At 37.2% G+C, this 12,466-nt stretch overlaps 1 protein-coding gene across 2 annotated transcripts in view; it reads left to right on the plus strand.

Moving 5' to 3' along the window:
• The first annotated feature begins 3,063 nt into the window (after nt 1-3,063).
• Nucleotides 3,064-12,466, plus strand: part of LOC139712652 (ATP-dependent translocase ABCB1-like) — a 69,916-nt gene continuing 60,513 nt past the window's right edge. Inside the window, exon 1 of one of the 2 annotated variants that reach the window (XM_071624460.1) lies at nt 3,064-3,352. The gene's annotated coding sequence lies outside the window, so the exon portion shown is untranslated. Of the gene's footprint in view, nt 3,353-6,757; nt 7,109-12,466 lie in introns of those variants that run through there. The other variant, XM_071624459.1, reaches the window with a different exon arrangement.

A 12,466-nucleotide genomic window follows, 5' to 3' on the forward strand; every position in this document is an offset into this window, starting at 1 on the left:
TGTGATATCTTTCTCTCTCTCTCTCTATCGATCAATCTTGCTATACTGTGTCTTATCTATATCTATCTATTTACATGTATATCTCTATCTATATCTATTCATCTATCTTATCTATTCAATACGTGTGGTTGTGTGTGTGTGTGTGTGGTTGTGTGTGTGTGAGTGTGTGTGTGAGTGTGTGTGTGTGTGTGTGTGTGTGTGTGTGTGTAATCCCAGACATAGGTTTTGCCCTATATGTTTTGCTTTCGCAAAAAACCACAACTACAACCCAGCAGACTCCCTTCAAATCTTAAATATGAACGAAAGGACAGACTCTGCCAATCGTCTGAGTGTGTATAGCTTTGATTCTAAAAAGTATGTTATCAACGTATTTCTTCTATCTTCCATCTTTTATCAAAATACCAGTAGAATGTAGTACGAATCAAATGAATTTAATTTCCTTACCGAGAAGCAGTAAATATAACAGCAAAGTTGAACAAGAAAATGAAATAATTATGTATAAGCAAAATATCGTCATAGAAATTACAGATGCGACAAACAATAAACAGAAATCCACTAAAAATCCACTAAACTATATCTCACCTATATCAACAAGTCTGCATACTCTACTTTAATATTAAATGTCTGATGTTCCTTTCGAGTCAAGAGGAAGTGTCTGGAATATTATTTTCTCAAATTGTAAGATGTTCAAACACAATTTATTAATGAGGCAAAAGATAATTGTTGAAGACGAGTTAGTAGCTTATCAAACCCATGTCAGATTGACCTCAACATTATCGAGAATGGCAGATTGTAGATTCAACTTCCTTCATCCCACATCAATGAGTTAAATTTGAACAAATTTCACACACATTATCTACTATTTATACGGACATGAAATAAATGTGAAACGCTGACGGTTTGTGGCCGAATCTCAACTCAACAGTAACAATTAAATGAAGTAATTTGCGAATGTCTTATGATACGATGCGTTCTCTTTTTTTCATAATCTAATGTTTATAGATAAACAAATGCCAAACATCAAGTCAACCATAAATGGGTTAGTTGTAGCAGTAGCAGTAGTAGTAGTAGTAGATGTTGTAGTAGTAGTAGTAGTAGTAGTAGTAGTAGTAGTAGTATAGTAGTAGTAGTAGTAGTAGTAGTATAGAAGTAGTAGTATAGAAGTATAGTAGTAGTAGTAGTAGAATAGTAGTAGTAGTAGTAGTAGTAGTAGTAGTAGTAGGTCCTAGTAGTAGTAGTAGTAGTAGTAGTAGTAGTAGTAGTAGTATAGTAGTAGTAGTAGTAGTAGTAGTAGTAGTAGTAGTAGTAGGTCCAAGTAATAGTAGTAGTATAGTAGTAGCAGTAGTATATTAGTAGTAGCAGTAGAAGTATAGTAGTGGTAATATGGATAGTATATAGAAGACGTATAGACGATAGAAGGAGGAGAGTGTCAAGGAAAGAAAGAACTATAAGCAGACCTCTGATTTTAGAAGAAGAAACGAAGAATCAAAATGTTCCAAAAATGTATATCCATATAAGATTGATAACAAAAGTCATTCTCACTATACTAAACATCTCAATAATGCCTCTGTTGTTCTCTTGTTTTCGAGTATGGCCCCTTCCCCCAACAACCCCATTGGGTTTACTCTTCAATTCACTTCAAAGTTTATCTCATTTTTTGACAAAAACATAAATACATAAACATTTTACTCTCTTTGGTAACAGAGGATGAGGTAAGCAAAACATTGTAGATTGAAATTACTATACATTAATTATTCATTGTAAAATAAAGAAAAACAAGACGAAAAGTGCTAAAAATGGAGGAACCCACAAAAAAGTCAGAGCTTGTCATGGGCCTATCTGGTAAAGAACATCTCATAAAGAACGTTTTATCATGTTGTTTAATGTGGTTTTCAACAGTTAGATATAAGCGGCTTCCCTCCTTTAATGTGAAATCATATCGAAATAGTCAACCAACTGTGAAATGTGTATAGGCCTACATTCTGCAGGGCTTTGTTTGCAAAAAAAGAATGCAACAATTCCATGATTAATTAACAGACAGCGAGACAAAACGGACTTTAGTCGTTGTCTTATTTGTAATGTGTTTACAATCTGCGCAGAGTCGTGGATTGTGTATGTTGGGTGTAGCGTTAATCATTCAAGATTTTCTTAGCAACGGCAGCATCAACAGCTACATAATGCAACACGCCAATGTTCAACAAGAACACCAGATAAAAAAGACAGTATTTCACACCGAGCATACGATCTCTACTTCTTTTTTTCCCCCACCATTTTGGGTTTGCCTATTTCGACGAGATTATATCTATTGAATTTCGCCATACATTGGGGTCTATTTTTCTGGCAAATATTATTCAGAGATGTAAAATGTCATCACAAAAGTTCATATTTCTTTCATTCTTTTTTTTTTTTTTAATACCAGAAAATGTTTTCCCCATCACTCATTGTCTGGTGACTACAGTACCCCTAATTTCTAAAACGTGGTGGCTCATAATCGCCATAAAGGGCAAAACACATGTTTTCCCTTGCAATCGTTAATGAACTATTTCTCTAGGTTTATCCATCGTTTTATTTGTATTGCTTGTCGTTATGATGTAAATGACATGTACACATCTATCAACCCAATAAGAAAGGCTTATCTCTTATCTTTTTCATCTTGTTAGCTGCCTTGCTTTTGTCCATAGTCTAAAATTTTTGGGAACTGATTGCACAAAATTAAGACTGCAATGTATAATGGTCTCTACAAGTCATCCCAGTCTATGTCACAAATTCCCTCCATGTCACAGCATTGTATGATAAGATTGGTCAGTCTCATTACTTTATTCTATCCTTTATAGGCCTATAGGTATATAATGAAACGTACTTTGACCGATTCAACCGCACCATTATACATACGCCGGGCTGGAAATATTTGCACTTGTGTCAATATAATCTGCAAAGATAAGGCAAATACATATTAGGTGTTGTGTAAGGGCAGTCCTGAACGCGCTGCAGTTACTCGAATTGTACTTGTCAAATACTGTGTAGATTGGAAGGCGCTGTTCTGTTAGATTGGTCGTCCATGGCTCATCACATGATACACAGCTCAGTGTCGCGCGCCCTTTTTTATGAGATCCTCGACTTGAACGTCGCAACTAGACAGATCGCTTCGGGTGAGAAAAAGATGATATGAATATACCACTGGATATTTCAAGCAAGATAATAGGGTGCCTTTCAGCTTGACAGTTTATACAGCGGGCTTTTTTTGTCCGTGGAATGCCGAAAATCTTTCCGCTTTGTTACGGGGACAAAACAAGCGTTCCACACACCGAGCACTGCAGGGTCTGATGATAAACGCATTTTGGAGTTAACGCATGTGAGTAGAAAAATGAAGTCACCTTGTTATCATGATCACAATGAAAATATAGATCTTTTGTCTCATCGAGAATGATAAAGCATTTTTTGTCTTTCAGTGGAAAGTGCTAGAGTATTTTCTTTCCTTTTCTTCTTTAAACTGTCAGAATATTGTATCAACGTTCATTTACTACCTGGACTTTGAAATGGTTCTTCGGCTATCATGTGAGAACTATTACATAGTATCTCATTGGTCGTTGTTGGTTGGTAACTTCTAAAGTCTTGACACTACTGTTATATCAAAAGGGTGGAAATTGTGTGTGTTTTTTCGAATTTCCTCAAGCTTCATTCTTTTTGCTTTTTGTTATTATTGGTATTGGGTTCGTAGACCAGTATAACCATCACCACGGCGAGTACACTAAAATCGATGGAACGTGCGACAGCCCCACTACAGTATTCTTACATTGTAATCTTAATATTTAAAATTATTACGGTAATTATCATTATTGCTATTGCTCTTCTTCTTCTTTGTCTTATAAGTGTTATCATTTTCATTATTACTATTGTTATCATTATCATTATGAAAAATATTATCGTTACCATGGGTTTCCTCGCCCAATCTCGTTAGATTTGCACTCAATTTAGCGACGCGATCATCAAGATCAACATTACAAAGGCTATAGCAAGTTTTTTTATGCACTTTATTTCTCAATACATGTACACGATTTCATAATATCACGTAAATATTTAATACACATGAGGCGCATTCAAATTCGCATCAGCACGGCCTTGACGAACTGTAAGGAATTTAGATTCACTCATAAAAGGCAACCATATTACAGCATTTTGGACATTGTTTTTCGTTACTGCTACATAATGTTCTTTGTATAAGTATATTTCTACTTATCTGTATAGACACATTATGTAAACTTGAAATACCTTTGAAAGTTAAAACGGGACATTTGCCTTACGCTGAAATTTTCCATTCGTCTGACAAACCGTGGATCAAATCAACAGCTCAAGGCGTGTTTATACTGCGCTTTCGTGCACATATACTTTCTGTACACGACTTCAGCGGCTGCTCGAGGAGGGTGTACATGAATATCTCGACAACGGACAGAACTAAAGTGGCAGAAGTATTTGACAGTCAACAAAACTATCATAACTGCATGGCGATACTGCGAAATCACAGGTTATACACTGCATGGGCACTGCAAGGACATTGTGGCAACTGGCAAAGCAGTGCAAGGTATATAATGTGACGAGGCATGCAATATCCAATAGCTACGATGGGGTGCATGGAGTCCAATGGTAAATACATGTGGACATGTGTAAGAATTGGGATAATACCTTCCGTAAGAGTTACATCCACTCTGTTAGTAGTGGTTATAATGAATAAAGTGAAACTAGAAGAAACATTAGACAGAAAAGAATAGCATTGGTATGAATGAAATTAGCTGACTATATGAAACTTTGAAATGAAAACGAAATTATATGTAATCAAATTATAGATAACAATAAAAAGGGGGATTTGACATTTCATTTCATTTCATTTCGTTTATTTCCATCATTCCACAAGGATAAAAAAACACATGACATATACAAATCAAAACAACGTTTACACAAGGTATTGTTACATTCATATGCTATACAAATCAGCACAAAGTACACAACTGTAATGACATGATAACTGTAGAAAATAATGAGGTATGAATTACACGCAACTGGAGGACTTGTTATATGTTGATTGAATTTGATCCTTCAAAGTGCAAGTATACACTTATGTGCCTTATCAAATGAAATTGAAATTGGTTCTCGGAACGAAAGTAAACCTCTAACCAGCTGCAAACTTTGATTTTTCAAACTGAATGAATTTCTTTGTAAAGTTAATGGAATAGCATCTCAAAAGGAATGAGTTTAAACGAAATCGAATGCTGAAAGAATGAAAATGTACTTTGAGAAAATAAGGTTGACGAAAATCGATGAACTTGATAACGTTTTCATTAATTCGAATGCAAATCTGATGAAATTGGGTGGGGAAAACATACTTCATCATTCTCGTTCTCTAAATTTACGACACACGTGTACTTTTTCATTTGATTGATATGACGACTTATACGCAGGTCGGTAGTAAACTCTTCGTTCCAAGTTATAATGGATGAATGAATGCGTATATGAAGACGAAATATTATGTTCAGTGAAAATCGTTTCATGTCTATAGTTCTCTATTTTATTGGCTGATATTCTGAATGAGACTAGCTTTCAAGGCTCCTGCGAGGCACCGAGCCTGCTCAAGATACCGAGCCGGGCTGACCAGAAAATAGACCTACTGTTCTGTGCAAATTGAGGCTCACATGTGAGCTGGGGACGGCCAGATATAAATTAATGTATTTATGCACAAATAAATTATTATGAATTGCGAACTGAAATTGTATGAAAATTAGTTATGTGGAACCAAAACATTATTTTTTAAACAAAGAGTTGGTGTAAGTATTCTTTTATGGGATGAATATAAACACCAAATAATCCGAAACAACAATAAAAACAACTGGTCCTTGTTGCAAACAGCCAATGTGAATGAAAACGTCATTTTGTAAACAAAAAGATATGTTTTATGAAAATTATGCTGATAACGATGACGATGACAATAATATCGATGTGAGTAATAAGGTATTGTTGATAATTAAAATAACCATGATATTCTATGAACAACCGTAATCGCAACAACTCTGAAAAAGCCTAGCTGTAGGGCCTATCTGTCATCAAGATAATCCTTGTTGAACTCGTCTGCCCGTTGGAGACTAAATTCCTTCTGTGTACTAGTGTATGGGCTAACCAGGGAGGTGACTCCCTGGGCTAACTCATGACCGATAGAGCTGGACATGGAGCTACAAACGTCGTTTGTAGCTCCATCATGGGCTGGAGGACTGTCCCTGAAAGTACATCGGATTCTGAGAATAATCAGCAAGTTGATTTCGAAATCTGAACATCTATCCACCACCGTGAATCTGTCATGATTCCCTCGCTGCAGCGAGACAGAACGAACGGGAGTAGGGCCTAGAAATTTTATGTTTTTATTTTACAGTGGTATGTCGTCGCATGATCGCATTTGCCAATCCAATCCGCATTATCAGACAAAAGAAAAATGCAAATCAATGTCATCACCACCACATCCCCATTGCACGAGCACTCTAGCAATAGCCGTCATTCCCTCCAATCTATTATCTGAAATCTATCCTTGCATGACATGTCTATCTGAATCAACCCGATAATGCCAAGTTACGACGATTAGAAAAACAAAACAAAACAAAAAACACACCCAAAAGACAAGCTTCGAGGCGGTCGAGGACTCGCGCGCGTTCGTAGTACACGAGTGCCGCGCTCATGCATAAAAATGCAAGTGCACGGCCGCGAGTCGATACAACTGCATTGTACATGTATTTCCGCCAACTGTTACATAACATTCTAGCGACCGCGTTCTACTGTCCGTGTGTCCGGTGGGGCGTGTGAGGGAAAGAAACAGCGAAAAGGCAGCTTCTGTAGGAATACTTCGCGGAATATCGCACACTCTCGATCTCATACACACACGCACAGCAGAGAGGACTTCATAGCTGTATTTGTAATAACGTTATGCCCTTCGTACCTGCGCGTCGTCTCTCAACATGAAGTGAATGAGACAGGAGTAGGTCGAATTAATTGGATATCGTATAGGGGTATTTGACTGATCTTGGATGTGGCAATAGAAAGGGAAAGTCGTCCGCAAAGGCTGTAAAACCTGGTGAGTCGTAATCACATTTTAAGAGCATTTTTTTAAAGAGCTGATTTATGACCAAATGCTGTGGTGATGTGGAGAACCCGTGTGTATAGCGTTAGGCAGGATGTTACGGTAATAGCTCCCTCCCATCCCTCTTCTTCTCCCCCTTCCTTCCTCTCTCCGGGCGGGCCCCGCGCTCTCGCGCTTCCTTTTCGGCTGCTAGCATCTTCCTATCATCCAGAGATAAGACCGCCCCCTATTCCTCTTGATTGCTCCCTCTATACGTACAGTGTACTAACATCCATCGTTAGGCAAGCGCAATACGCAAGGTGCACCACTGGCGCCACATGCAACATGCATGAGCCGCCCGAAGCCTATATTTTGTATGACAGCCTTGTCAGTGCAAAGCTCCTGAATTCATCCATGGAGCTTTAACGGCGCGGTGATTCATCCTATAGCAGGAGATAGAACCAGGGAGGTGAGACTCACCTCCCTGTTAGAACGAACGTCAACTTCAGATCTGCTGCTGTCAGCAACGCATGATCAATGAAACGTAAACACGAGTACAGTAGGTTTGGTATGGCCAAGGAGGTACCTCCTTGGTATGGCGTCGTGTAGGTTGCGAAACCCTTTCTTCCGTGCTGGTGGATATGAAATATTTCCTTTGCCATGAGCTATGTATTCAAGGACAGAGAACGTTTTCACCAATATGCATGTGTCTAAACTCTAAGCATGACATTTTGTTGATACGGTGTGTAAAAGCTCTATACTACAGCATAGACAGCATAGACTTCCATATCATTTTAGATCATGACCAACAATTGACTAACAAAACGAAGAGAACTGGCTGATAATGTCACTCAAAGTCGGCACATGCATGCACCTATATTACACATAGCTGAGCTACATACCAATACTGTCAATCACACATAGCAGCTATGAGAGTGCACGTGTGACTCTGTGTAGTGTATTTTCAAAACAAATGACCACTTCATTAGTTTCGGTCTGATGGATGGGCGAGTTCATACATTATGGCTATGCGTACAACCATTTTAATACTGTGAGGGCGTTTGCACATGCATACACCTGTCAGTTATACTTGCGCATTTTGTAATGCGAGTCGCAGTTGTCTTCCTTATATTGATTTTATCATACATGTACATGTATCAGTATGGAAAGCATGCAAACGTATTACAGGTATATGCTGTGAGGGCTGACTGTGTAACTGTTGTATCTGCATAGTATGAATATCGATCGATAAATAAACATGACTGGTTGTTCTGATTGAATTTATGTACGCGTGCATAACTTGCAGAAGAAAGACAGCAAATTATGTATTGGATCATCAAAATAAAATTGGAAAGAAACAAATACTGTATGCATGTCGCTCGAGGACCAGTGATGCCCTTGTCACGACTTGGTATTCAAAGTGAATGATTTTTGACATCAGTATTTGAAATCTTTGTCTCTCTCTCTCTCTTTCCATCACATGCATGAAATATTTGTTATAAATGACAATGAAAATAATGAAAATGAATTGAATATGAAAAAGAATTAAATTCATGATGGAAATATACTGAATTGAATTGAGTTGAATTATGCTGGGAAAAAAAATGTTACTTAATCCTGTCAATAATCCCTCGAGTTAAAGACATTGTTTACCATTTGCAGATGGAACAAAAACCTAACTTCAGTGCTTCAAAATAGTTATGAAATGTGAGGTAGGGATAGAAACAACCAGTGTAAAAAAGTCAGTCAGTATAATCAATATTGCAAAATAGACAAAATGTAAACAATAGTTATAATGAAATTGTTTCTAATTCTAGACTAAACCGTCTACAGTTATGGTTTAGTGAGGAAAATTGTGATATATCCTTATTTTTTAAGCTTTATTGCAAAATTCGTATATGGTATAGGACGTTTTGTGATACAACTGACCTACACATATGCATCAAATGTGATAACTCGAACGTCTTTATATCAGTGCTGCCAAAGGTAAACAGCACCTTTAAAACCTTCCTTCTAGCAGCGAAAATCATACTATTCAAGAACAGTTATATGCATTTAATGGTGATTAGACTCTCCGACCGCAACATCGTCATGTCATCAAATTTGCATGCACTCTGACTACAAACTATACAGTGTACACCGGGAACCTCAACTTCCCAAAGCTATACTTATCACTTGCCCGCTTTTACTGTAGAAAGCTCAAGTTCTTCCTTTGATTGAAATTCAAAGTAAACAACGCAGACCTGTTTACATGAGCCATCACGAATATAATAATTTACATTTATCAGGCAAATTCGATTTTATTCAAACTTGTCTGCAATGTCATAATATACTTGTCTGCCAATATTTGTGTCGTAAATGCGTATCAGGGCAATTGTACCCCCCCCCTCCTCCCCGGACAACTACTACCTCCGGCTAAATACTGGTTAGTGATAAGGTTAGAGTAAAGATTAGGGTTAGGGTTATCCGTGTTAGGGTTAGAGTTTGGGTTAAGGTTAGGATTAGGTTCATGATTAGGATTAGGATTAGGGTAGGGTCAGGGGAAAGGTCCGGGGCAATTGGCTAGAGGGTAATTGTTCAATGAGTTCTTGCCCTAGACCCCTTAAATTTTATTTTCTTAGATGCCACTGTCAAATATATGGGTGACATGGATTCTCATCACGTGACACACTACCCTTGCGTCATGTCATGCAAACACGATTTATGACATCACAAAGCAAATAATGATCAGGGGGTCAGGTGACGTGTATCGTGGGCTGTGTAATTTCATTCGTGCCTTTGTTATTTTCTTTTCACTTCTTTGTCACTATAATAGCTTCGCCACGATGTAATCTTTTAGGTTATGACATTTTTTTTTTGACCCAGTTAGTGAAGACACAATACTTTAGCGAATCACTATTCAGTATCGATTATTGTGTCAGGCCTCTTTTGCAGTGAGACATTGGATATTTGTCAAAATCTTTGAACTATGTCATAGTAGATTCTCCTAGATTGCTCACGCGATAATGAATGAAAGCGTAAATAAAAATTACCCTAATATGGCCTCCATTATCAATAAGATCGCTAGAAAGATACTGGAATGAATTCATGGCATGGAGTTCGGGTATAATCAAACCAAAACCATGTTAGTTATTGTACAGTACGATTAGTGAATGAATTTCCGCCCTCAGCAAACTGATAGTCAAACACGACAACCATCACCACCACCACCACCACCACTACAATTACAGCAGCAGCAACAACAACGACAACAACAACAACTACAGCAACAACAACCAAACAAACCAAACATAGATTCATCATGCATTCTATTTATGCAGCATTAAACAGAGCCTCGGATGTCAAGTGAAATGTTGACATACACTCGTTTTAAATTGACCTTCCCTTCTGTCCAATTCTTTCCCATAATGATGTTACGATATTGATATCATTCTATTTCAATGTCATGTGTTTGTTTTCCTCTTTCAAGAGTTTGTGAGATTTTGCATTCTTCAAGTAGCCTATATCTTGTATACACTTTGAGAAAGTTCTGAAGATTTTGTACTGTCACATTCAGTGACCTTTATATTGAAAGACAGGGAAAAACAAAGGAGAAAACAGAAAAATTTCAAATGGAACTTTTTAAAAATGTGTTTTTCCTCGATCTGTATTGATCTTATTCTCTTATCATAGTACATGAATAAAACAGATGAAAAGAAAAACTCAACATCATTTTCCAGTATTTACTGTAATAATTTCTGTCTTTAGAATTTAAATCAATTCAAGCCAAATCCACTAAAAATGTAACAACAAAACAATCCTTTTATGATATGCAATATTCTACTTGTATGTCAACATGATTATGAAACCATATAATTTCACATGCATGTGTAAACCTATATATAACTCATATTCCACTTGTAAGAGAATAATAAAGGTCTATGAAATGAAAAAAGAATGCACTAACTTATGCAACTCAAAACTTTTATTGAAAAAAAGCACTATCAGAGTCCAACCAAAACAAACCTTTATGTGTGTGTATATTAAAAAAAATATGATATATACATATATATATGATATATGTATTAAAAATATATATGATATATGATAATATATATATATATATATATATACTGTATATATATATGATGAATTATATACTAGTAATACATTGTATATAAAAAAAACCCACAAACATAAAACGCATCTACTTTGTAAGCACACGCACACGCACACGCACATACACACACACACACTCACATAAGGGTGTCTAACCATGGAGCTACTGTAGCTCCATTGTCTAACGTTCAACGCTCAAGAAAATGCTGCATGTGGTTAATATAAATTCAATCTCTAGACAAGCTCCACCTTTAGGTGAGAGATACCCTGTCAGTCTCAAGAAGAGATGTACCAGGTATAACGTTTCCATAGCAACAACCATGCAAGAAAAGAACAACAGATATATTTGAAGATTGCAAGCACACTCCATGGTTAATATTTTTAGAAAAGAGAGAGAGGGAGAGGCAGGGAAGAGAGGGAGAGATTGTCTTGGGCTACCCTTGTCGGGAATTCTTGAGATATAAATTGAAAATCTGACGGCTTTTCTATGTAGGTAGGGGCTATTATCGCGTACACAGACGAGTATGTGCTGTCATGGTAATGCGTAATGTTGAACTGACAGCGGATCTGTCTTGGTGAAATCGGTGGTTGTTTAATAACGATGTAATCTGCTTTATCCCACCGCTTATTACATGGGCTTTGGCGAATGATAATGGTTTGTTTTGAAGTGCGTTGTCATTGCCAAGCCTCCGATCCGTGGCTCAAAGAATATTAACCCTTTGTTACCATACGAAATAGCATAATCATCGTCATCCCACGTACTTAATTTATAGATTGTATCATGGGTAAATCGTCAGGACACAGTAAGAAGTCTTCATAATACATGATTCATTACAGTCGCACACACATACAATCTAGTCATGTACACCTGCCGTGTAGAATGTGGAGATGGATTGTGGATTTAAAAATACACAGGCCCTACTGTTTAATGTCGAACCGACACTCCTGCTGTGTGATCAAAATTGCCTACGACTCTTATTGCGGACGAAAAGATACGGAAAAGGGAAGAGAGGGTGGGGTACGTGAGGGAGAGAAAGTAAATATCCCAGCCCCCTGGTAATTATGATATGCACATTATTAAATAACTTGTATTTATGTTTATTATATTATGCTTGTGTGTGGATAAAGAGAGAAAGAAATAAGGAGGAGGAGTAATATAACAGAATTGCGCGGGATCTCTCTCTCTCTCTCTCTCTCTCTCTCTCTTTCCAAGCTATCTGTAAGCAATAATTGATTGACCCAAAGTTTGTTAACCTCCTCCATGGTCTCAATCCT

This window comes from Diadema antillarum, unplaced genomic scaffold (assembly GCF_040938485.1).
Source record: "Diadema antillarum isolate AM-2024a unplaced genomic scaffold, OU_Dant_1.0 seq00001836_RagTag, whole genome shotgun sequence".
Lineage (NCBI taxonomy): Eukaryota > Metazoa > Echinodermata > Echinoidea > Diadematoida > Diadematidae > Diadema > Diadema antillarum.